Here is a 26,341-nt window from a genome sequence, read left to right as displayed (position 1 = left end):
TAACTAAGCACGGACAGACGATACATACATGTACATATAAACAGTCACACACAACACAGGTAAAGAAGAGTCCTACTTACAGAATGAGTCAGACGATATCAGAAGCGGTGTACCATATATGTGTGTAGTAGCCAGTCAGCACAGCCCTCGACAGGCATGGAGATAGAATCCACTGTTGGGGGGGGGGGGGCTTGTGGGGCTGTCACAGCGTTCCGGATTGTCTCCGTGTAGGGGTGGGGGGCTGAGAGAGAGAGGACAAGACGGTAGATTCCAGTACTTGGACTGTGATAGCTGGGCAACAATATTCCTTTTGGAGGTGAAGAGAAAAAGCAACAAATGAGGATAGAAAAAATCTTCAGACACCCTCAACAAAAGTAGAGAGTAAAAGACAGAAGGAGGAAAAGAAAAGGTATTGTGCTGTCTTCTTCCCTTTCTTTATCTCTCTCCCTCTCCTCAGTAGAGCTATAGACGTGGAAGGAGCCTCTTCGTCAAATAAAACACGAGGGTTGAAAAATGAGTCTGTTTCAATCCAAAAGGGCCCCCCTACTTCCCTTTCTCTCTCTCCTTCCCTTGTTTCCTTCCCTCTGGACCGGCGGAAGGCCTCGACGGCTCCGAGTATCGTTGTCAAAATCCAATACCTCTCCCAGAAGAAGAGGGGGAAACAGAAGAGAAAATTACAAGCAGAGGGAGAGGATTTCAGACACCTGCTCTCTATCCCTCTCCTTTGCACTGTCTACCTTTCTCTTTCCTTCCCTCTCTCTCACTCTTGCTGTCACTACCTCTATCTAACCTGTCCTTCCCTTCTAGTAGCAGTCCCCCTACCTGTTTGTTTGTTTCTGTCTAGTCTTGCCAGTGGAGGCTGAGGCTGAGGGGGATGCAGTCAGATCCTCTAATTGCTGCGTCGCTCGCTCTCAGTCCCCGTCAGGCAGACAGGCAGCACCAAACCCAACACAGGACTGACTGCTTCTCTCTTCTCTACCCCTATCTCTCTCTCTCTCTCTCTCTCTCTCTCTCTCTCTCTCTCTCTCTCTCTCTCTCTCTCTCTCTCTCTCTCTCTCACTCTCACTCTCACTCTCACACAGTCTGGAATGACAATGACGACTGTCTGTTTGTAATGCTTGTTTATAATGCCTCCCAGTTTACTGTCTGTCTGTCTGTTTAAGAGCCATCCTGTTCCGGTCCAGGGGTGTACAGTGGGACCTTTTACCCTCCTCTAGTGCTCAGCTACCCCCCCGGTCAGAATTCTGCCTCTTTCTCTGCCCATCGTGCAACCAACCAGGCGACCAACCAATCAGCTTCTAGCGGATCTAAGAGACAGACAGACTAAATTAGGCTGAGGCAGGAAGTCTCTAGAAGGTTTCTGACAAATCTCAGTTAATTCTCTCTCTCTCTCTCTCTCTCTCTCTCTCTCTCTCTCTCTCTCTCTCTCTCTCTGTGTTTCCCTATCTCCTTCTCTTCTCCGTTCTCTCTCTCCTTCCTCGTTATCTATTCAGGGCAGTTTGTCCCTCTTTTCTCTCTGTCACCAAGGGAGGATCAGGAAGAATAGACTTGTTTCATAATATATTCCTCCTCAATGGATGAAGAGGTGGGGGGAAATGAGGAAGACCAGAAAAAGGGAAAGTGGAGGGGAAATTGTTCCTTTAAAAAATAAGCCCCCAAACAAATCAGAAGGCGGGATTCCCAAGGGGGGACTGTCAACTACTTGGTTCTGCTGAGGAACCGGTCTGGAACAGACGCAGAACTTTGAAGTGAACAGAGTAAAGTCCCATAATCTAGACAGGATGTACAGCCGATAAATCCACCCATGTACCACAATCTCATGTAGTTTTCTGGAGGAGAGTCACAGTTGAGTATTCCCTTCCAAGGAGACACGTCCCCCGAAGTTCAAGATCCTCTACAAGCTGTGGCGCTGGCATCAACACCCCAAACCTCTAGGTTTCATTAAATCCCATTGGATGCGGTTGTAATCAGAAGAGTGCATTGTACACATCTCTCACTGGAACAATTGTAGCACTGGTGGTTGGGCTCCTTGTGGGGGGGTCACTCTGCAGGGGTAGAGAGGTGGTCAGTATTGGGGTGCTGGATGCTAGCAGTTTGTCTTTATTCCCTATGGTGGGAACTGTGACTCCTGACTGACAAGGAAAGGATTCAGAAAGGTAGAGATCATTCCACTAGGTTTGAGCCCTGTAGGAGAGAGAGAAAGGCAGAGAGAGGGAGAGAGAAAGAGAGAGCATGTGAGACTTGGTGACATTTGTGTCATTCTGGCTTATCACGCACGTCATTCTCCTCCTCGTCCGACTCAACTCCGCCTGACTTCCTCCTGTCTAGTCTGTCCTTGTCACTATTTCACTGACTTTACCTTCCGTTCCCCTCTTCACATTTCATTTACATTTAAGTCATTTCCCTTCCCTCATCTCTCTCTCTCTCTGCAGCTCAATCTCCCCCTAAATGGTCTCGCCACTGTCTCCTCTACTATAGCCTTTCATTCCCTTACATCTATCACAGTCTCGTCTCTCCTTTTATCCCTGCTATCTTTCACGGTCCCTCGATATCTATCTGTCCATCTTTCTATACAGTATCTGAGAGGAGCTGTACTTTGAGGAGCAGAGAGAGAGCGAGAGAGACAGAGAGAGCGAGTGCGAGAGTGAGAGAGAAAGAGAGACTGGCATGTTAAAACCACCTGTCTCCTCTCGCCACATATACAGCCAGGTTAAAACCACCTGTCTACTCTACTCTCTCCACATATACAGCCAGGTTAAAACCACCTGTCTCCTCTCTCCACATATACAGCCAGGTTAAAACCACCTGTCCTCTCTCCACATACAGTATACAGCCAGGTTAAAACCACCTGTCTACTCTCTCCACATATACAGCCAGGTTAAAACCACCTGTCTCCTCTCTCCACATATACAGCCAGGTTAAAACCACCTGTCTCCTCTCTCCATATATACAGCCAGGTTAAAACCACCTGTCTCCTCTCTCCACATATACAGCCAGGTTAAAACCACCTGTCTCCTCTCTCCACATACAGTATACAGCCAGGTTAAAACCACCTGTCTCCTCTCTCCACATATACAGCCAGGTTAAAACCACCTGTCTACTCTCTCCACATATACAGCCAGGTTAAAACCACCTGTCTCCTCTCTCCACATATACAGCCAGGTTAAAACCACCTGTCTCCTCTCTCCACATATACAGCCAGGTTAAAACCACCTGTCTCCTCTCTCCACATATACAGCCAGGTTAAAACCACCTGTCTCCTCTACTCTCTCCATATATACAGCCAGGTTAAAACCACCTGTCTCCTCTCTCCACATATACAGCCAGGTTAAAACCATCTGTCTACTCTACTCTCTCCATATATACAGCCAGGTTAAAACCACCTGTCTCCTCTCTCCACATATACAGCCAGGTTAAAATCACCTGTCTCCTCTCTCCACATATACAGCCAGGTTAAAACCACCTGTCTCCTCTCTCCACATATACAGCCAGGTTAAAACCACCTGTCTCCACTCTCCACATACAGTATACAGCCAGGTTAAAACCACCTGTCTACTCTCTCCACATATACAGCCAGGTTAAAACCACCTGTCTACTCTCTCCACATATACAGCCAGGTTAAAACCACCTGTCTCCTCTCTCCACATATACAGCCAGGTTAAAACCACCTGTCTCCTCTCTCCACATATACAGCCAGGTTAAAACCACCTGTCTACTCTCTCCACATATACAGCCAGGTTAAAACCACCTGTCTCCTCTCTCCACATATACAGCCAGGTTAGAACCATCTGTCTACTCTACTCTCTCCATATATACAGCCAGGTTAAAACCACCTGTCTCCTCTCTCCACATATACAGCCAGGTTAAAACCACCTGTCTCCTCTCTCCACATATACAGCCAGGTTAAAACCACCTGTCTCCTCTCTCCACATATACAGCCAGGTTAAAACCACCTGTCTCCTCTCTCCACATATACAGTTCCTTGCAAAAGTGTTCGGCCCCCTTGAACTTTGCGACCTTTTGCCACATTTCAGGCTTCAAACATAAAGATATAAAACTGTATTTTTTTGTGAAGAATCAACAACAAGTGGGACACAATCAAGAAGTGGAACGACATTTATTGGATATTTCAAACTTTTTTAACAAATCAAAAACTGAAAAATTGGGCGTGCAAAATTATTCAGCCCCCTTAAGTTAATACTTTGTAGCGCCACCTTTTGCTGCGATTACAGCTGTAAGTCGCTTGGGGTATGTCTCTATCAGTTTTGCACATCGAGAGACTGAAATGTTTTCCCATTCCTCCTTGCAAAACAGCTCGAGCTCAGTGAGGTTGGATGGAGAGCATTTGTGAACAGCAGTTTTCAGTTCTTTCCACAGATTCTCGATTGGATTCAGGTCTGGACTTTGACTTGGCCATTCTAACACCTGGATATGTTTATTTGTGAACCATTCCATTGTAGATTTTGCTTTATGTTTTGGATCATTGTCTTGTTGGAAGACAAATCTCCTTCCCAGTCTCAGGTCTTTTGCAGACTCCATCAGGTTTTCTTCCAGAATGGTCCTGTATTTGGCTCCATCCATCTTCCCATCAATTTTAACCATCTTCCCTGTCCCTGCTGAAGAAAAGCAGGCCCAAACCATGATGCTGCCACCACCATGTTTGACAGTGGGGATGGTGTGTTCAGGGTGATGAGCTGTGTTGCTTTTACGCCAAACATAACGTTTTGCATTGTTGCCAAAAAATTCAATTTTGGTTTCATCTGACCAGAGCACCTTCTTCCACATGTTTGGTGTGTCTCCCAGGTGGCTTGTGGCAAACTGTAAACAACACTTTTTATGGATGTCTTTAAGAAATGGCTTTCTTCTTGCCACTCTTCCATAAAGGCCAGATTTGTGCAATATACGACTGATTGTTGTCCTATGGACAGAGTCTCCCACCTCAGCTGTAGATCTCTGCAGTTCATCCAGAGTGATCATGGGCCTCTTGGCTGCATCTCTGATCAGTCTTCTCCTTGTATGAGCTGAAAGTTTAGAGGGACGGCCAGGTCTTGGTAGATTTGCAGTGGTCTGATACTCCTTCCATTTCAATATTAACGCTTGCACAGTGCTCTTTGGGATGTTTAAAGCTTGGGAAATCTTTTTGTATCCAAATCCGGCTTTAAACTTCTTCACAACAGTATCTCGGACCTGCCTGGTGTGTTCCTTGTTCTTCATGATGCTCTCTGCGCTTTTAACGGACCTCTGAGACTATCACAGTGCAGGTGCATTTATATGGAGACTTGATTACACACAGGTGGATTGTATTTATCATCATTAGTCATTTAGGTCAACATTGGATAATTCAGAGATCCTCACTGAACTTCTGGAGAGAGTTTGCTGCACTGAAAGTAAAGGGGCTGAATAATTTTGCACGCCCAATTTTTCAGTTTTTGATTTGTTAAAAAAGTTTGAAATATCCAATAAATGTCGTTCCACTTCATGATTGTGTCCCACTTGTTGTTGATTCTTTACAAAGAAATAGAGTTTTATATCTTTATGTTTGAAGCCTGAAATGTGGCAAAAGGTCGCAAAGTTCAAGGGGGCCGAATACTTTCGCAAGGCACTGTACAGCCAGGTTAAAACCACCTATTGCCTCTCTCCACATACACAGCCAGGTTAAAACCACCTGTCTCCTCTCTCCACATATACAGCCAGGTTAAAACCACCTGTCTCCTCTCTCCACATATACAGCCAGGTTAAAACCACCTGTCTCCTCTCTCCACATACACAGCCAGGTTAAAACCACCTGTCTCCTCTCTCCACATATACAGCCAGGTTAAAACCACCTGTCTCCTCTCTCCACATATACAGCCAGGTTAAAACCACCTGTCTCCTCTCTCCACATACACAGCCAGGTTAAAACCACCTGTCTCCTCTCTCCACATATACAGCCAGGTTAAAACCACCTGTCTCCTCTCTCCACATATACAGCCAGGTTAAAACCACCTGTCTCCTCTCTCCACATATACAGCCAGGTTAAAACCACCTGTCTCCTCTCTCCACATATACAGCCATGTTAAAACCACCTGTCTCCTCTCTCCACATATACAGCCAGGTTAAAACCACCTGTCTCCTCTCTCCACATATACAGCCAGGTTAAAACCACCTGTCTCCTCTCTCCACATATACAGCCAGGTTAAAACCACTACCATATAGAGACATGTTTATATTTTAGTCACTTAGCAGAGCCCTAATCCAGAGCAAATTATAGTTAGTGTATTCATTTTAAAATAGCTAGGTGAGACAACCACATATATCTCAGTTATTGTACGTGCATTTTTCCTACATACAGCCAAGATAAAGCCACTGTCTCTCCTTATACAATCCAGGATCAACCCTGGCTCTGCCCCATTCCTACCTAGCTTGCTTGCCAAATATGCTACAGCTTTAGCCAACAATACCAAACCCTTTAAGAGCTACAATTGATTTTGTACCCTATTTTGTGATTGTTACCAAATATGTTGGTGTCTTCTCACCAGTGAGGGCTTCTGAGGGAGGACGGCTCATAATAATGTCTGGAACAGAGTGAATGGAATGGCATCAAGCACATGGAAACAATGTGTTTGATGTATTTGATACCATTTAACTTATTCTGCTCCAGCCACTACCATGAGCCCGTCCTCCCCAACTACGGTGCCACCAACCTCCTGTGCTTCTCACAATATTCAAACTCTACAATGGAATAAACAGCTTATGAAGAAGTTCTCTTAGCCTACAGATCACATATTACAAACTAATCATCTGAACTAAAAACGTCACACGTTTGAGAATGTCTGTGCATCCTTGACAATCGCTAATCAATAGGCCATAACCAAAAACAGCATTTATTTTCTGCGAACCTGCACATCATCATCTTCTCTCTATTGTGGCACCAGTGTAAGAGGGTTTATGACAGGGGAAACGCTGTTGCAGTAGTCTAGTGTGAGGGGTTATGACAGGGGAAACGCTGTTGCAGTAGTCTAGTGTGAGGGTTTATGACAGGGGAAACGCTGTTGCAGTAGTCTAGTGTGAGGGTTTATGACAGGGGAAACGCTGTTGCAGTAGTCTAGTGTGAGGGTTTATGACAGGGGAAACGCTGTTGCAGTAGTCTAGTGTGAGGGGTTATGACAGGGGAAACGCTGTTGCAGTAGTCTAGTGTGAGGGTTTATGACAGGGGAAACGCTGTTGCAGTAGTCTAGTGTGAGGGTTTATGACAGGGGAAACGCTGTTGCAGTAGTCTAGTGTGAGGGGTTATGACAGGGGAAACGCTGTTGCAGTAGTCTAGTGTGAGGGTTTATGACAGGGGAAACGCTGTTGAAGTAGTCTAGTGTGAGGGTTTATGACAGGGGAAACGCTGTTGCAGTAGTCTAGTGTGAGGGGTTATGACAGGGAAACGCTGTTGCAGTAGTCTAGTGTGAGGGTTTATGACAGGGGAAACGCTGTTGCAGTAGTCTAGTGTGAGGGGTTATGACAGGGGAAACGCTGTTGCAGTAGTCTAGTGTGAGGGTTTATGACAGGGAAACGCTGTTGCAGTAGTCTAGTGTGAGGGGTTATGACAGGGGAAACGCTGTTGCAGTAGTCTAGTGTGAGGGTTTATGACAGGGGAAACGCTGTTGCAGTAGTCTAGTGTGAGGGGTTATGACAGGGAAACGCTGTTGCAGTAGTCTAGTGTGAGGGTTTATGACAGGGGAAACGCTGTTGCAGTAGTCTAGTGTGAGGGGTTATGACAGGGGAAACGCTGTTGCAGTAGTCTAGTGTGAGGGTTTATGACAGGGGAAACGCTGTTGCAGTAGTCTAGTGTGAGGGGTTATGACAGGGGAAACGCTGTTGCAGTAGTCTAGTGTGAGGGTTTATGACAGGGAAACGCTGTTGCAGTAGTCTAGTGTGAGGGGTTATGACAGGGGAAACGCTGTTGCAGTAGTCTAGTGTGAGGGGTTATGACAGGGGAAACGCTGTTGCAGTAGTCTAGTGTGAGGGTTTATGACAGGGGAAACGCTGTTGCAGTAGTCTAGTGTGAGGGTTTATGTTGCAGTAGTCTAGTGTGAGGGGTTATGACAGGGGAAACGCTGTTGCAGTAGTCTAGTGTGAGGGGTTATGACAGGGGAAACGCTGTTGCAGTAGTCTAGTGTAAGGGGTTATGACAGGGGGTTAGTAGAGTGTGAGGGGTTATGGGAAACGCTGTTGCAGTAGTCTAGTGTGAGGGTTTATGACAGGGGAAACGCTGTTGAAGTAGTCTAGTGTGAGGGGTTATGACAGGGGAAACGCTGTTGCAGTAGTCTAGTGTGAGGGGTTATGACAGGGGAAACGCTGTTGCAGTAGTCTAGTGTGAGGGTTTATGACAGGGGAAACGCTGTTGCAGTAGTCTAGTGTGAGGGGTTATGACAGGGGAAACGCTGTTGCAGTAGTCTAGTGTGAGGGTTTATGACAGGGGAAACGCTGTTGCAGTAGTCTAGTGTGAGGGGTTATGACAGGGGAAACGCTGTTGAAGTAGTCTAGTGTGAGGGTTTATGACAGGGGAAACGCTGTTGCAGTAGTCTAGTGTGAGGGTTTATGACAGGGGAAACGCTGTTGCAGTAGTCTAGTGTGAGGGTTTATGACAGGGGAAACGCTGTTGCAGTAGTCTAGTGTGAGGGGTTATGACAGGGGAAACGCTGTTGCAGTAGTCTAGTGTGAGGGTTTATGACAGGGGAAACGCTGTTGAAGTAGTCTAGTGTGAGGGGTTATGACAGGGGAAACGCTGTTGCAGTAGTCTAGTGTGAGGGTTTATGACAGGGGAAACGCTGTTGCAGTAGTCTAGTGTGAGGGTTTATGACAGGGGAAACGCTGTTGCAGTAGTCTAGTGTGAGGGTTTATGACAGGGGAAACGCTGTTGCAGTAGTCTAGTGTGAGGGGTTATGACAGGGGAAACGCTGTTGAAGTAGTCTAGTGTGAGGGTTTATGACAGGGGAAACGCTGTTGCAGTAGTCTAGTGTGAGGGTTTATGACAGGGGAAACGCTGTTGCAGTAGTCTAGTGTGAGGGTTTATGACAGGGGAAACGCTGTTGAAGTAGTCTAGTGTGAGGGTTTATGACAGGGGAAACGCTGTTGCAGTAGTCTAGTGTGAGGGGTTATGACAGGGGAAACGCTGTTGCAGTAGTCTAGTGTGAGGGTTTATGACAGGGGAAACGCTGTTGCAGTAGTCTAGTGTGAGGGGTTATGACAGGGGAAACGCTGTTGCAGTAGTCTAGTGTGAGGGGTAGTCTAGTGTGAGGGTTTATGACAGGGAAACGCTGTTGCAGTAGTCTAGTGTGAGGGTTTATGACAGGGGAAACGCTGTTGCAGTAGTCTAGTGTGAGGGGTTATGACAGGGGAAACGCTGTTGAAGTAGTCTAGTGTGAGGGGTTATGACAGGGAAACGCTGTTGCAGTAGTCTAGTGTGAGGGTTTATGACAGGGAAACGCTGTTGCAGTAGTCTAGTGTGAGGGGTTATGACAGGGGAAACGCTGTTGAAGTAGTCTAGTGTGAGGGTTTATGACAGGGGAAACGCTGTTGCAGTAGTCTAGTGTGAGGGTTTATGACAGGGGAAACGCTGTTGCAGTAGTCTAGTGTGAGGGGTTATGACAGGGGAAACGCTGTTGCAGTAGTCTAGTGTGAGGGTTTATGACAGGGGAAACGCTGTTGCAGTAGTCTAGTGTGAGGGGTTATGACAGGGAAACGCTGTTGCAGTAGTCTAGTGTGAGGGTTTATGACAGGGAAACGCTGTTGCAGTAGTCTAGTGTGAGGGGTTATGACAGGGGAAACGCTGTTGCAGTAGTCTAGTGTGAGGGGTTATGACAGGGGAAACGCTGTTGAAGTAGTCTAGTGTGAGGGTTTATGACAGGGGAAACGCTGTTGCAGTAGTCTAGTGTGAGGGTTTATGACAGGGGAAACGCTGTTGCAGTAGTCTAGTGTGAGGGGTTATGACAGGGGAAACGCTGTTGCAGTAGTCTAGTGTGAGGGGTTATGACAGGGAAACGCTGTTGCAGTAGTCTAGTGTGAGGGTTTATGACAGGGGAAACGCTGTTGCAGTAGTCTAGTGTGAGGGGTTATGACAGGGGAAACGCTGTTGCAGTAGTCTAGTGTGAGGGTTTATGACAGGGGAAACGCTGTTGCAGTAGTCTAGTGTAGGGGTCTGTTGAAGTAGTCTAGTGTGAGGGTTTATGACAGGGAAACGCTGTTGCAGTAGTCTAGTGTGAGGGTTTATGACAGGGGAAACGCTGTTGCAGTAGTCTAGTGTGAGGGTTTATGACAGGGGAAACGCTGTTGCAGTAGTCTAGTGTGAGGGGTTATGACAGGGGAAACGCTGTTGCAGTAGTCTAGTGTGAGGGTTTATGACAGGGGAAACGCTGTTGCAGTAGTCTAGTGTGTGAGGGTTATGACAGGGGAAACGCTGTTGCAGTAGTCTAGTGTGAGGGTTTATGACAGGGGAAACGCTGTTGCAGTAGTCTAGTGTGAGGGTTTATGACAGGGGAAACGCTGTTGCAGTAGTCTAGTGTGAGGGTTTATGACAGGGGAAACGCTGTTGCAGTAGTCTAGTGTGAGGGTTTATGACAGGGGAAACGCTGTTGCAGTAGTCTAGTGTGAGGGGTTATGACAGGGGAAACGCTGTTGAAGTAGTCTAGTGTGAGGGTTTATGACAGGGGAAACACTGTTGCAGTAGTCTAGTGTGAGTGGTTATGACAGGGGAAACGATGTTGCAGTAGTCTAGTGTGAGGGGTTATGACAGGGGAAACGCTGTTGCAGTAGTCTAGTGTGAGGGTTTATGACAGGGGAAACGCTGTTGCAGTAGTCTAGTGTGAGGGTTTATGACAGGGGAAACGCTGTTGCAGTAGTCTAGTGTGAGGGTTTATGACAGGGGAAACGCTGTTGCAGTAGTCTAGTGTGAAGGGTTATGACAGGGGAAACGCTGTTGCAGTAGTCTAGTGTGAGGGTTTATGACAGGGGAAACGCTGTTGCAGTAGTCTAGTGTGAAGGGTTATGACAGGGGAAACGCTGTTGCAGTAGTCTAGTGTGAGGGTTTATGACAGGGGAAACGCTGTTGCAGTAGTCTAGTGTGAGGGTTTATGACAGGGGAAACGCTGTTGCAGTAGTCTAGTGTGAAGGGTTATGACAGGGGAAATTCAGTGAAATGCATTGAGTTCACAAAAATTGTCTGAAAGGGACCAAGTGTGAAAACATCCTTAGCAATAAGGGTACAATTAGGGTGCAAATTGTTCGCTGGGGTACAAAAAGATCAAAATACATATAATGTACCTTCAGAGGTAACCATAATGGTGTCACATGGTACTGTTCGCTACCTGTACGGATAATCTAGTACAGGTATTCCTAAACTGAGGTAAGTACAATGCTGTCGGTGGTACGCCAAATACAATTGTGACTCACATTTCAAAAAACATATATATAAATATATATATTTATTTTATTTGTTTTAATTTTCAAACAGTCCATTTATATTTTCCAACGGGGTGAGGTTTTTTTCTCGCCTGAGTAGCCTCATTTCATTAAATTAAACCATCTATCCACCTGTCAAATATAGGTAGCCTAGTCAAATAATTAACATCCAATTAACATCCAATCACATGAACCGTTACTCTCTCGCTGGAATTCCACTAATGGTCCGTATGTAGCCAAACGTAGCTGCTGCTCATTCCGTTTGCTTGAAAATGGATAAAAGTTTTTTTTTTTTTAAGTAAGGCCCACTGTCCACAGAAACACATACCAGCTCTACTGGTAGTACTGCTACTACCAGCAGTACTACACATTCACCTGTTGACTACACAAGTTGTCTGCTTCCACGAGCCCATCCAATGCTAGCATCAGTAATTCTACATTTGTTTTTAGCCCAGCTAACATGGACATTGACAGTTGTGAATCTGATGCAGCCGAGGAGCTACTGCCCCCTTACCCGGGAAAGCACCAAGCTACTGCCCCCTTACCCGGGAAAGCACCAAGCTACTGCCCCCTTACCCGGGAAAGCACCAAGCTACTGCCCCCTTACCCGGGAAAGCACCAAACAACAGACAGGGATGTTGGACCATCAAAGAGGAGCAAATATGAGAACTACATTGATTTGGGATTCACTTATATTGGGAGTAGTGCCTTTCCTCAGCCACAGTGTGTTATATGTGCAAAAGTACTATCTCACTACTCGATGAAACCTTCACTCTTGCGCAGACATTTAGAAATAAAACCTGCCAATTTGAAAAATAAGTCACAGGAGTTTTTTTAAGCGAGAATTAAGTCAACTTTCGAGTAGTAAGACATGTATAAAACCAACAGATACCATTAATAAGAAGGGGCTAGAAGCTTATTATATGGTGAGCTACCGAGTGGCTAGGACAGGCAAGCACCATACTATTGTGGAGGACTTCATTCTTCCTGCTGCCGTGGATATGGCTGGGACAATGCTGGGGGAAAAGGACAACAAAACTATACAGACAATTCCTCCATCAAACAACACTGTTTCACGACGCATCAGTGACATGGCAGGAGATGTTTTGAAACAATTACTGCTTCACATACAAGCCAGTGAATTATATGCGTTACAGCTGAATGAGTCAACAGACGTGGCGGGCCTGGCACAACTCCTGGTATATGTCCATTACGTTTATGGGGGGTCAATTAAGGAAGACATCCTCTTCTGCAAACCACAGGAGTGACAACAGGAGAGGATATTTTTTAAGTGCTGGACAGCTTTGTGACATCAAATGGACTTTGGTGGTCAAGATGTGTTGGTATCTGTACTGATGGTGCAAAAGCCATGACAGGGAGACATAGTAGAGTGGTAACGCGCATGCAAGCAGTTGCTCCTGATGCCACTTGGGTACACTGCAGCGTCCCCCGAGAGGCTCTTGCTGCCAAGGGACTGCCTGACAGCTTGAAAGATGTTTTGGACACTACAGTGAAAATGGTTAACTTTGCTAAAGCAAGGCCCCTGAATTCTTGTGTATTTTCTACACTATGCAATGATATGGGCAGCGACCATGTAACGCTTTTACAACATACAGAAGAAGTGCGCTGGTTATCAAGGGGCAAAGTATTGACACGTTTTTTAAAATTGAGAGACAAACTTAAAGTTTTCTTTACTGACCTTAATTTTCACTTGTCTGACCGCTTGCATGATGCCGAGTTTCTCACACGACTGGCCTATCTGGGTGATGTTAATTCTCACTTGAATGATCTGAATCTAGGATTACAGGGACTCTCTGCAACTATATTCAATGTGAGGGACAAGATTGAGGCTATGATTAAGAAGTTGCTCTTCTCTGTCTGAATTTAATCAGAAGCCACTGCCAGATTTCTGGATTGGGCTGCGCTCAGAGTATCCTTGGCAAATTCACTCTGTTAAGACACTGCCCTTTGCAACCACGTACCTATGTGAGAGTGGATTCTCGGCCCTCACTAGCATGTCAACGAAATACAGGCACAGACTGTGTGTGGAACATTATTTAAGACAACCCAACATTGCAGAGTTATGTGCATCCTTTCAAGCACACCCTCCTCATTAACCTGTGGTGAGTTATTCACAATTTTCGGTGAACAAATAAGGTTTTATATGTAAGATGGTTAAATAAAGAGCAAAATCATTGATTATTATTATATTATTATTTGTGCCCTGGTCCTATAGGAGCTCTTTGTCACTTCCCATGTGCCGGGTTGTGACAAAAGCTTACACTCATTCTTTATGTTTAATAAATGTATCGTATAGTGTGTGTGTGTTGCAGGCTTACAATGATGGCAAAAAACAACATTTGAGAGTGTCACGCCCTGACCTTAGAGATCCTTTTTATTTTGGTTTAGTCAGGATGTGAGTTGGGGTGGGCAATATATGTTTTGTGTTCTATGTTTTCTATTTCTGTGTGTTTGGCCGGGTGTGATTCTCAATCAGAGGCAGCTGTCTATCGTTGTCTCTGATTGAGAACCATACTTAGATAGCCTTTTCCCACCTGTGTTTTGTGGGTAGTTGTTTTCTGTTTTTGTGTCTGCACCAGACAGAACTGTTTCAGTTTCGTTCGTTCTCTTTGTTATTTTTGTTATTTCAGAGTTCAGTTCTAATAAAAGTATGAACATGTACCACGCTGCACCTTGGTCCTCTCCTTCCAACAGCCATTAAAGAACTACCCACCACCAAAGGACCAAGCAGCGTGGCCAGGAGGAGCAGGGATCCTGGGCCCGGGAAAAGAGAGAATGGAGGACATAGGGAGCATGGGAGGAGGTGATAGCAGTGGACAAGACCCTGCCATGGAAACAGGCTGAAGTAGCGAGGGAGGAACAACTTCGCTACCAGGAGTCACGGCAACGAAGCAGACACGAGAGGCAGCCCCAAAATGTTTAGGGAGGGGGCAGACAGGGAGTGTGGCGGAGTCAGGATTCAGACCTGAGCCAACTCCCCGTGCTTACCGTAAGGAGCCGAGGATGGAACCAGAGCCAGTCGGGGTGAAATTGGAGGTGAGCGAAGGGAGCGAAGCAGAGACAGTGAAGGAGTTGATGGGGAGATTGGAGAAGAGAGTAATGAGAGAGTTGCTGTGTTGGTGCATGAGGCACAACATCCACCCGACGGAGCGTGTCCTCGATTTGATGTCACCTGAGTCAGCTCTCCATACTCGTCCTGAGGTGCGTGCTAACCGTTTGGTGAAGACTGTGCCAGTCCCACGCACCAAGCGTCCTGTGCGCCTCCCCAGCCCTGCACGTCTTGTGCCAGCCCTGCTCTCCAGACATCCAGTGCGTCTCCTCGGGCCAGGATATCCTGCGCCGGCTCTGCGCACTTTGTCTCCAGTGCGTCTGCATAGCCCAGTGCGTCCTGTGCCTGCGCCCCGCACGTGCCGGGCCAAAGTCACCATCCAGCTAGGACGGGTTGTGCAGGCTCTTAGCTCGAGACCTCCAGTGCGCCTCCACGGTCCGGTCTATCCTGTGCCTCCTCCACGGACCAGGCCTCCAGTAGGTCTCCCCAGCCTGGTGAGTCCTGTGCCTGCGGCCTGTCCGGAGCTGCCAGAGTCTCCCTCCTGTCCGGAGCTGCCAGGCTCTCCCTCCTGTCCGGAGCTGCCAGGGTCTCCCTCCTGTCCGGAGCTGCCAGAGTCGCCCTCCTGTCCGGAGCTGCCAGAGTCGCCCTCCTGTCCGGAGCTGCCAGAGTCGCCCTCCTGTCCGGAGCTGCCAGAGTCGCCCTCCTGTCCGGGGCCCGCTGCGAGGGTCCCCGTCCCGCACCAGAGCCGGCACCGCGGATAGATGCCCACCCAGACCCTCCCCTATAGGTTTAGGAGTCTGCACCTTTTGAGGGGGGGTACTGTCACGCCCTGACCGTAGAGATCCTTTTTATGTCTCTATTTTGGTTTGGTCAGGGCGTGAGTTGGGGTGGGCATTCTATGTTTTGTGTTCTATGTTTTCTATTTCTGTGTGTTTGGCCGGGTGTGATTCTCAATCAGAGGCAGCTGTCTATCGTTGTCTCTGATTGAGAACCATACTTAGGTAACCTTTTCCCACCTGTGTTTTGTGGGTAGTTGTTTTCTCTTTTTGGTCTGCACCAGGCAGAACTGTGACGGTTTAGTTCGTTCTCTTTGTTATTTTTGTTATTTCAGAGTTCAGTTCAAATAAAAGTATGAACATGTACCACGCTGCACCTTGGTCCTCTCCTTCCAACAGCCGTTACAGAGAATGCGCTGACCCTGGTGCTAGAGGGGGTATGCAGCTGGAGGTTGAATGTTTGAAGGGGTACGGGAACTGTAAAAGGTTTGGGAACCACTGATCTAGCATAATGGTACATTTTTGTACCCAATATTTTGAATATAAAGGTACAATCAACTCCACAATGAAGGTACAGGTCTGTTTCTCAATACCCCACCATAAGGAACAATTATGCATTTTTGCCACTTAAAAATAACAAACAGCTTTGTCACTGTACCGATACTCTAAAGGCAAAATTGTACCATAATCATTATCATATTTCCCAGGTTATTATTATTTATATCTGTGTTATTGCGTGTACATTGATTGATGTGTTAATCTTATGCTACACAAAGATAAATACCATCCATTTTTTCTAAACTAGTTGGATTTTTTGCAACCATTACTGAAATGGTTGTTCCATTTGAAAAGGCCTAGGTAGTCTCCTCACAATGTTCCTAAACCTAGCAGTCATTACTGAAATGGTTGTTCCATTTGAAAAGGCCTAGGTAGTCTGCTCACAATGTTCCTAACCCTAGCAGTCATTACTGAAATGGTTGTTCCATTTGAAAAGGCCTAGGTAGTCTGCTCACAATGTTCCTAACCCTAGCAGTCATTACTGAAATGGTTGTTCCATTTGAAAAGGCCTAGGTAGTCTCCTCACAATGTTACTAACCCTAGCAGTCATTACTGAAATGGTTGTTCCATTTGAAAAGGCCTAGGTAGTCTCCTCACAATGTTCCTAACCCTAGCAGTCATTACTGAAATGGTTGTTCCATTTGAAAAGGCCTAGGTAGTCTCCTCACAATGTTCCTAACCCTAGCAGTCATTACTGAAATGGTTGTTCCATTTGAAAAGGCCTAGGTAGTCTCCTCACAATGTTCCTAACCCTAGCAGTCATTACTGAAATGGTTGTTCCATTTGAAAAGGCCTAGGTAGTCTCCTCACAATGTTCCTAACCCTAGCAGTCATTCTGAATGCAGGTTGAAGGTGAATACAAACTCCCACTGCTGGATATCATAACCCTGGCTGGATTCTAATAGGAATTACACACCAGTTTGCACTACCAGCATGTGAATTGCAGATAGGTTTTCAAAATCCTGGTAACTTTCCTCAAACTCTCAGGTTTTCCAGAAATCCCAGTAGGAGATTCCTGGAAACAGGAGGGAATAAGCAGGAAATCCAGAAAGTGAACGGAATTTTGCAACCCTACTTACAGGCCTGATGTGGCCTGTAAACCACCCGTTTGTGGAAGTGTTGTACCAGTTTAAGTGGTCTATGGTAGAGGTACATTTCTGAAATGCTATAAAGGCAAAATTTACCTTTACTAAAAGCATGCTTTTGTACCTGTGGACAATGTGTAAGAAAGGTACTATCTGAGGTATGAACTGGGGTACAATTACGTCCCTATAAGTGAAGTTACAAAGGTCCTACCTTACAGGGTACCACTACAGTAACAAATCTTATCCTATTTCTAAGAGTGTATTCTATTCTATGTACCCTGCAACACTGGACATGTAACAGTTATATCAGTACAGCTTGTATGAAACATCTCTGTCTCTTCCCAGTACTATAACCCTTATCTAACCTATGTCAGCTGTTAAAGAGGCCGAACTGACACTTCCTCTCTGCATGCAGCCACAGGGGAGAGACGGCCCATTTGAGGTGAAACATTACAGTCCACTTAGTGTATCAGTTCCAATCAATACTAATGTGTGGATGTTCCCGCGCTGACAGCCCAGTACCCACAGGAGCATGTAGTGTGCTAGGCTGTTGGCTGGGCTCATGGTGGTGGGTTGGAGGTGTAAGAAGAGGAGAGGACGGCTGTGTTGTTGGCTGATTTCTCGCCAATCGTTTGACACAAACACCATAGAACACACAGCCTGCCCTCCCTGGCATCACACACGCATGCACGCGCACACCAACAGACAGGCGTAGAATGGTCATCGTGGAAAAACGCAGAGACTATGTCCACAGCTTTTACAGCTACTGTACTGGCTGTGTCAATATAGAGACTGCCTTGTTTTCTCTGAGTGTCAATTCAAACAGAATATGGAGAGTGTGGAGAGACAGAGAGATGGAGAAGAAGAGGGGGGAAGAGGCAAGGAGGGATGGAGGGAGGGAGGGAGCAACACGTGGAAGTGAGCCATTCAGATTTGATAAAAATCCATCACAGAGGCTTGTTTATGTCTGTGTGGAGGAGGAGAAGAGATGGATGATGAAAAGAGGACGGTAGGAAGGAAGGAGGGATGGAGGGAGACATTGCAGAGCTTGAGGGGAAAACGGGCTGAAATATGTTGAAATGGAAGCAGGGAAATGGAGGAGGAAAAACTAATCAGGGATGCATATGGTGTGGCTAAATGACAAACAAGACAATGGGAGAGAAAGAAAAAGAGAGAGAGATAACAAGAAAGAGAGCAAGAAAGAAGGACGAGAGAGAGAGAGAGAGACAGAGAGAAAGAAATGTTGAAAAAAGAAAATAGAGAAAATGGCTAGAGAGAGAGAGAGCCAAAGAGGAATATGAGGAAGATGAGGAATAGACACTCACCCATTCCAGTGGCCTCTCCACAGGCGAGCACAATCCCGTCTCTGTGATGCCATCCTGGGTAGGAGCAGAGAGAGATCCTGGAGCCCCCTCCTCAGAATACCAATAGGGTTGCTATTATCAGCTCATAGATACACACACACACTGGCACTGAAGAGTAGAATGCCACACACACACACACACACACACACACACACACACACACACACACACACACACACACACACACACACACACACACACACAGAGTCAGGTCTGAGGCAGACACTTTAATATCAACTCTCTTTATCTAATTTCTGGCTTCATCTTTCTTTGTCTCTCTCTTTCCATGACCCCCCTTCTCTTGCTCTCTATCTCTGCCTCACTCTCTCTCTCTATGAAAATAATTACACCATTAGACAAGCCTAAAAAAAACATCAAAATATACTGCGACACTCACACACATGCATAGCTTACACACACACAAGGTATATACCATTTACACAATCCCAATGTAACGCAGCATTCCCAATGACGACGCTGGCCGTATGTTGCAGATGCAGTCTGTTCCTGGCTGTATGGTGTTAAACAGGAATGAGCACCATGTTATCATCCGTTCCCCCTCTCTCTGGATTCCTCTCCTCTCCTCCGTCTGATGCCCAGATAAGAGGATGAAAGACCAGACTCTCTTCTCTTTTCTCTCTGTAGTGTCTATTCTCTTTTTCTCCTTAATTCAATGGTTAGTTAAAGGTTTTCTTTATCCCTGCTACCAGTGTGATTCCATGACACTCGACTGCAAACTGCATTTACTAACTCACCCTCTCGCTTTTTCCTTGCTCAATAGTATCCCTGTACCTACTCAGCTCTCTCCAATCCAATCAGCACTGTCTCCCTCCCTCTGTCCCTCCCTCTGCTCCCTCCTACACTGTTGCCTCCCCCTCCTTCCTATCACCCACTCCCTCTCTGGGGTTTTCTGAAAGACAAAAATCAACTCCCCATCTCTCTCAGTCTTGGGATAAGTATTTTCAACACACACACACACACACACAGACAGACAGACAGACAGACAAAGACAGAAAAATCAGGAGCTCTCCTGTGACAACATCCCCCATCAGAGGGGAATCTATTTCAGTCTTGACAGACAGATAAGACATTTGAACCAAAACGACAGAAAGACAGACAAATCAGACAGACACAGACACACACACACAGACAGACAGACAGACAGACAGACAGACAGACAGACAGACAGACAGACAGACAGACAGACAGACAGACAGACAGACAGACAGACAGACAGACAGACAGACAGACAGACAGACAGACAGAGGAGACTCTCTGTGACAACATCCAGACACTTCAGACAGACAGACAGACAGACAGACAGTATAACTTCCAGACAGACACAGACAGACAGACAGACAGACAGACAGACAGACAGACAGACAGACAGACAGACAGACAGACAGACAGACAGACAGACAGACAGACAGACAGACAGACAGACAGACAGACAGACAGACAGACAGACAGACAGACAGACAGACAGACAGACAGACAGACAGACAGACAGACAGACAGACAGACAGACAGACAGACAGACAGACAGACAGACAGAGGAGCTCTCCTGTGACAACATCCTGACACTTCAGAGGGGAATAAAGACTATTTCTGTATAACTTCCAGGCAGACACTCCCACCAGACAGTCACATGAGGAATACTCCACAACATGACAGCCACACTCCCACCAGACAGACAGACACATGAGGAATACTCCACAACATGACAGCCACACTCCCACCAGACAGTTACATGAGGAATACTCCACAACATGACAGCCACACTCTCACCAGACAGTCACAAGAGGAATACTCCACAACATGACAGCCACACTCCCACCAGACAGTCACATGAGGAATACTCCACAACATGACAGCCACACTCCCACCAGACAGACAGACACATGAGGAATACTCCACAACATGACGGCCACACTCCCACCAGACAGTCACATGAGGAATACTCCACAACATGACAGCCACACTCCCACCAGACACAGTCACATGAGGAATACTCCACAACATGACAGCCACACTCCCACCAGACAGTCACATGAGGAATACTCCACAACATGACGGCCACACTCCCACCAGACAGTCACATGAGGAATACTCCACAACATGACGGCCACACTCCCACCAGACACAGTCACATGAGGAATACTCCACAACATGACAGCCACACTCCCACCAGACACAGTCTTCATTCCATGTTGACCAATCATATGGTCTATGTCATTATTCCATCATGTTGTGCTAACCCGTTTCTCATAGTGTAGGTGTCCTGCCCTCTGTCGCTCATACTGGAGAAGACAGCACTGAAATGTTTGCTTTGATTTTTATCTCTCTGCTTTTTATTTTCACTTTGCATTTAGTCAAATATTAGCCAAGTGTTGATTGACCTTTGAAAAGGTTAGTGGGCAAACAGCACTGTATCACGTATTATTCATGTTTGGAGTTGTCAGTGTGTGTGTCTATTCCCAGAGGGGAGGGGCCAGAGCCACAATGTTCCATGTCGGTGACCCATATCTACGGCCTACAGAAAGAAGTCTTCTCAGTCCTCTGTCTCTCCCATTCAATCACATCCACAACTATACCGCCCCCACTGCCCTGGCCCCTGTGCTGCTTAGAAGAGGTGCTTGGGGTGCCTCACTGTGTCTGTGTCTGTGTGAGTGTTCATGCATCAGTGTCTGATAAGTCCAGCCCTGAACAGTACATACTGTTTGCTGTAGTTAAGAGTGTTTTTTTGCATATACACCTGACCAAAATATTTCATGCTCTCTTTCTCCCCTACCTTTCTCTGATGTCTACTCCGAGCTGTCCTCTCTACCTCTCCCTCCCTCTTTCCCTCCATCTCTCACTCCCCCCTCCCTCCCAACATCTCTCCCTCGAACAACAATATGCATTCAACAGCTGCTCTCTCTCTGATCTCTAGCCCAAACCCCACCCCCCCCGTTCACACATTTATACACACTGTTTTTACCGAACAAATACGTACAACACACATGTACACTCGTACATTCCTCGAGGGTTAGAGCGGATGGAGCACAGATACACAGTCATACAGAGACAAATTAAACACACACATTGTTCCACACTGCTGCAGCAGGTGAGGATTGGCCAGAGTTAGCAGCATCCGACCCTCTGAGGGGTATGTGGGTGTTCCCCTGCCATGTTCCTTTCCTCCCCTCTTTTCTCACTGCACTATGTGGTTCCCATGTTAACCATTGCCTGGACAGCATGCAACAGGGAAGGGAGAACGAATGGATGGAGAAAGGGTGAGAAAGAGAGGAGGAACAGAGAGAGGGAGGGAGGGAGAGAATTGACATTCAGACGGAGCACTGCGCATCACTCGTGGAATAATAATTAGCTGCTCAGTATTCTAGTCACATATCCACCGCTATCAATGAGAGAGAGGGAGGGAGGAGAGAGGGGGAGGAGAGAGGGGGAGGAGAGAGGGAGGAGAGAGAGGAGAAGGAGAGAGAGGAGAGTGGGGGAGGAGAGAGAGGAGAGAGGGGGAGAGGGTTGAGAGAGGAGAGAGGGGGGGGAGAGAGGAGAGGGGGGGCAGAGGGTGAGATACAGAGGGAGGGAGAAGAAACAGAAACAGGGAGAAACAAGGTGAACAAAAGGGGGAGGGATGAAAGGGGAAAGAGGAGAGGAGAGGATATGGAGGACGAAAAAGAGAAGCATGGTGGCACGAGCTGGAGAGGCAGATGCTCATAACCTGCACAACACACACACACACACACACAGTGCAGTCACGCATACAAATACACATACACACACATACAGGGCATAGACACACTCAAGTCCGAGAAAAACACATTAAACACTTTTTTTTTTACTCACACAAGCTTCCTAGTCAGACAGAGGGTGAATATGAACACACATTCAAACACACACACACTACACACGAGGAGACTACTTGTCAAAGTCACAGCAGGTACCGCCACCTCAGCAAAGAGAGAGACAGGGAGAATAGAGAAAGACAAAGACAAGAGGAGAGAGAGAAAGAGAGGGAGAGAGAGAGAGAGAGAGAAAGAAAGAGAGGGGGAGCGGGAGAGAGAAAGAAAGATGGGGAGAGAAAGAGAGAGAGAAAAGATATAGGGGGAGAGAGAGAAAAGATATAGGGGGAGAGAGAGAAAAGAAAGAGGGGGAGAGAGAGAAAGAAAGAGGGGGAGAGAGAGAAAGAAAGAGGGGGAGAGAGAAAGATAGGGGGAGAGAGAAAGATAGGGGGAGAGAAAGAGGGAGAGAGAAAGATAGGGGAGAGAGAAAGATAGGGGGAGAGAAAGAGGGAGAGAGAAAGATAGGGGAGAAGAAGAAAGAACAGAGGGAGGAGAGAGAAAGGAAGGGGATGAGACAGAGAGAGAAAGAGCAGGAGAAAAGGAAGGAGAGCATGAGACAGAGAGAAAACAGAGGTAAATGCAGAAAAGGAAGGAGAGCATGAGACAGAGAGAAAACAGAGGTAAATGCAGAAAAGGAAGGAGAGCATGAGAGAGAGAAAACAGAGGTAAATGCAGAAAAGGAAGGAGAGCATGAGAGAGAGAAAACAGAGGTAAATGCAGAAAAGGAAGGAGAGAGAAAACAGAGGTAAATGCAGAAAAGGAAGGAGAGCATGAGAGAGAAAACAGAGGTAAATGCAGAAAAGGAAGAGAGAGAAAACAGAGGTAAATGCAGAAAAGGAAGGAGAGCATGAGAGAGAGAAAACAGAGGTAAATGCAGAAAAGGAAGGAAGCATGAGACAGAGAGAAAACAGAGGTAAATGCAGAAAAGGAAGGAGAGCATGAGAGAGAGAAAACAGAGAAGAGGTAAATGCAGAAAAGGAAGGAGAGCATGAGAGAGAGAGAAAACAGAGGTAAATGCAGAAAAGGAAGGAGAGCATGAGAGAGAGAAAACAGAGGTAAATGCAGAAAAGGAAGGAGAGCATGAGAGAGAGAAAACAGAGGTAAATGCAGAAAAGGAAGGAGAGCATGAGAGAGAGAAAACAGAGGTAAATGCAGAAAAGGAAGGAGAGCATGAGACAGTGAGAAAACAGAGGTAAATGCAGAAAAGGAAGGAGAGCATGAGAGAGAGAAAACAGAGGTAAATGCAGAAAAGGAAGGAGAGCATGAGAGAGAGAAAACAGAGGTAAATGCAGAAAAGGAAGGAGAGCATGAGAGAGAGAAAACAGAGGTAAATGCAGAAAAGGAAGGAGAGCATGAGTAAATGCAGCATGAGAAAACAGAGGTAAATGCAGAAAAGGAAGGGAAGAGAGAGAGAAAACAGAGGTAAATGAGAGCATGAGAGAGAGAAAACAGAGGTAAATGCAGAAAAGGAAGGAGAGCATGAGACAGAGAGAAAACAGAGGTAAATGCAGAAAAGGAAGCATGTCAGATGATAAATGTGTATAACATTAGTTAAATAGGTCAATTATAATAAGATATTTCATAATAAAGGACCAGAGAAAACAGATGAATCAGGAAACACTGTGCGGTGTGTGTAGTCACCCAAAATACTAAGGACTGCAGGCAGCATGTTGACAGAAATATGAGTTCCTACCCAGACTTAGGCATTATGGAGTAATGAGAACTATACTGTAGTTATTACTACAGCATATGAACTCATCGCCAACAGGCCAAGAGCTCATACTTTATTCATCAGTCTATACTTGACTGAATGGAATTCTAATTATAGACTATTCAACTCATTGGCAGAATCCTGTTCTAATTCAAATTCTGATCTAATAATGTGTTCTATTTCACTCTGTGATTGATTGATTAATGATATCATTCTAATTTCGTGCGTAAACTTAATTTATCTTAGTGACATTCATTTATCATCATGACACTCATTAACGCCATTCACAGTCAGGAACTCATGAGGAAACCCAAGATAATTCAATAAAAAAGGTTTTAAAACATTCTCAGTTGTAAAATCACTACAGCAATATTCTAGATGTGATACACTGGCTCTACAGTACAGCATATGGGATAATACATAATCATGTCAATGTCTTCAATGCAATGACAGCAAAGATGGCGACAATGATGCACTTACGTCCTTAACAAAGATAACACCACGTCACCTAACTAGAGGCTACCTCTTCTCTATTTACCCAGGGTGAATACTATGTTAAATATCTGTCCCCAGTGCTAAACCCCAAACCCAGGGGCTGCTCCTCTCACCCTCCACCTGTAATGTCAGCAGGTTCAGGCCCAGCGCTGAATAGGCACATTATTTCTGAGGGTCAGGTATTTCCAGTGTTTATGGATGAAACATAGCTGAGAATTCCAGGGATGTCCAGGGACAGATACTCAATAGGTGCTGTCACATTCACTCCTCACAAGGACAACAGTATCCCTTTCCTGCAATCAATGACCAAAGCACCCTCTTTGTCCTCATAGGCAGAATTCTCTTAATATGTTTCATAATTTCATCATTAATAAAGATTCCTTTTTTATAAATCACGTACATCTGGTGTTTCTATATCAAACAGTGTTGTTATATTTCAGTATACTGTGATGTATATAAAGTGTCATATTAGCATGTAAACTCAAAATGGAATACATTTCAACTCTATATCTGACATGGTAGCTACATAGCCGTCTTTGTATCAAAGATAATTGTGTAGTCTAGAGCGATTTTCTAGGTTAGCTAGCCAGCTATTGTCGTTCTTTTAACGCAACATAACGTAATCAACACTGCTAGCTAGCCAGCTAGTCCCCGAATAGCAGCACTGTAGAAACTATCACACTCAACGGAACGACTTGATTAGTGTAGTGTCAACAACGCAGCCACTGCCAGCTAGCCTACAAAGTCAACAACGCAGCCACTGCCAGCTAGCCTACTTCAGCAGTACTGTATCATTTTAATCATTTTAGTCAATAAGATTCTTGCTACGTAAGCTTAACTTTCTGAACATTCGAGACGTGTAGTCCACTTGTCATTCCAATCTCCTTTGCATTAGCGTAGCCTCTTCTGTAGCCTGTCAACTAAGTGTCTGTCTATCCCTGTTCTCTCCTCTCTGCACAGACCATACAAACGCTCCACACCGCGTGGCCGCGGCCACCCTAATCTGGTGGTCCCAGCGCCACGACCCACGTGGAGTTCCAGGTCTCCGGTAGCCTCTGGAACTGCCGATCTGCGGCCAACAAGGCGGAGTTCATCTCAGCCTATGCCTCCCTCCAGTCCCTCGACTTCTTGGCACTGACGGAAACATGGATCACCACAGATAACACTGCTACTCCTACTGCTCTCTCTTCGTCCGCCCACGTGTTCTCGCACACCCCGAGAGCTTCTGGTCAGCGGGGTGGTGGCACCGGGATCCTCATCTCTCCCAAGTGGTCATTCTCTCTTTCTCCCTTACCCATCTGTCTATCGCCTCCTTTGAATTCCATGCTGTCACAGTTACCAGCCCTTTCAAGCTTAACATCCTTATCATTTATCGCCCTCCAGGTTCCTCGGAGAGTTCATCAATGAGCTTGATGCCTTGATAAGCTCCTTTCCTGAGGACGGCTCACCTCTCACAGTTCTGGGCGACTTTAACCTCCCCACGTCTACCTTTGACTCATTCCTCTCTGCCTCCTTCTTTCCACTCCTCTCCTCTTTTGACCTCACCCTCTCACCTTCCCCCTACTCACAAGGCAGGCAATACGCTCGACCTCATCTTTACTAGATGCTGTTCTTCCACTAACCTCATTGCAACTCCCCTCCAAGTCTCCGACCACTACCTTGTATCCTTTTCCCTCTCGCTCTCATCCAACACTTCCCACACTGCCCCTACTCGGATGGTATCGCGCCGTCCCAACCTTCGCTCTCTCTCCCCCGCTACTCTCTCCTCTTCCATCCTATCATCTCTTCCCTCTACTCAAACCTTCTCCAACCTATCTCCTGATTCTGCCTCCTCAACCCTCCTCTCCTCCCTTTCTGCATCCTTTGACTCTCTATGTCCCCTATCCTCCAGGCCGGCTCGGTCCTCCCCTCCCGCTCCGTGGCTCGACGACTCATTGCGAGCTCACAGAACAGGGCTCCGGGCAGCCGAGCGGAAATGGAGGAAAACTCGCCTCCCTGCGGACCTGGCATCCT

The 26,341-nt window shown here is 46.4% G+C and overlaps 1 protein-coding gene and 1 long non-coding RNA gene across 3 annotated transcripts in view; both read right to left on the bottom strand.

The window, feature by feature from the left end:
- Positions 1-1,383, bottom strand: part of LOC115113848 (glutamate receptor ionotropic, kainate 5-like) — a 129,028-nt gene extending 127,645 nt beyond the window's left edge. For both annotated transcript variants that reach the window (XM_065007756.1, XM_065007757.1), the window contains exon 1: positions 81-1,383. The gene's annotated coding sequence lies outside the window, so the exon portion shown is untranslated. The remainder of the gene's footprint in view (positions 1-80) is intronic.
- Positions 1,384-1,386: 3 nt separating this feature from the next.
- Positions 1,387-19,026, bottom strand: LOC135563924 (uncharacterized). The gene is made up of 3 exons (XR_010460644.1): positions 18,714-19,026; positions 18,242-18,388; positions 1,387-2,184 (listed from the first exon to the last, which is right to left on the bottom strand). It is a non-coding gene; the product is annotated as an uncharacterized LOC135563924 (long non-coding RNA).
- Positions 19,027-26,341: the final 7,315 nt, after the last annotated feature.

Source organism: Oncorhynchus nerka, linkage group LG3, assembly GCF_034236695.1.
Source record: "Oncorhynchus nerka isolate Pitt River linkage group LG3, Oner_Uvic_2.0, whole genome shotgun sequence".
Taxonomy (NCBI): Eukaryota; Metazoa; Chordata; class Actinopteri; order Salmoniformes; family Salmonidae; genus Oncorhynchus; species Oncorhynchus nerka.
Note: the sequence above shows the minus strand (reverse complement) of the source record. Positions and strands in the feature narration are given on the sequence as shown.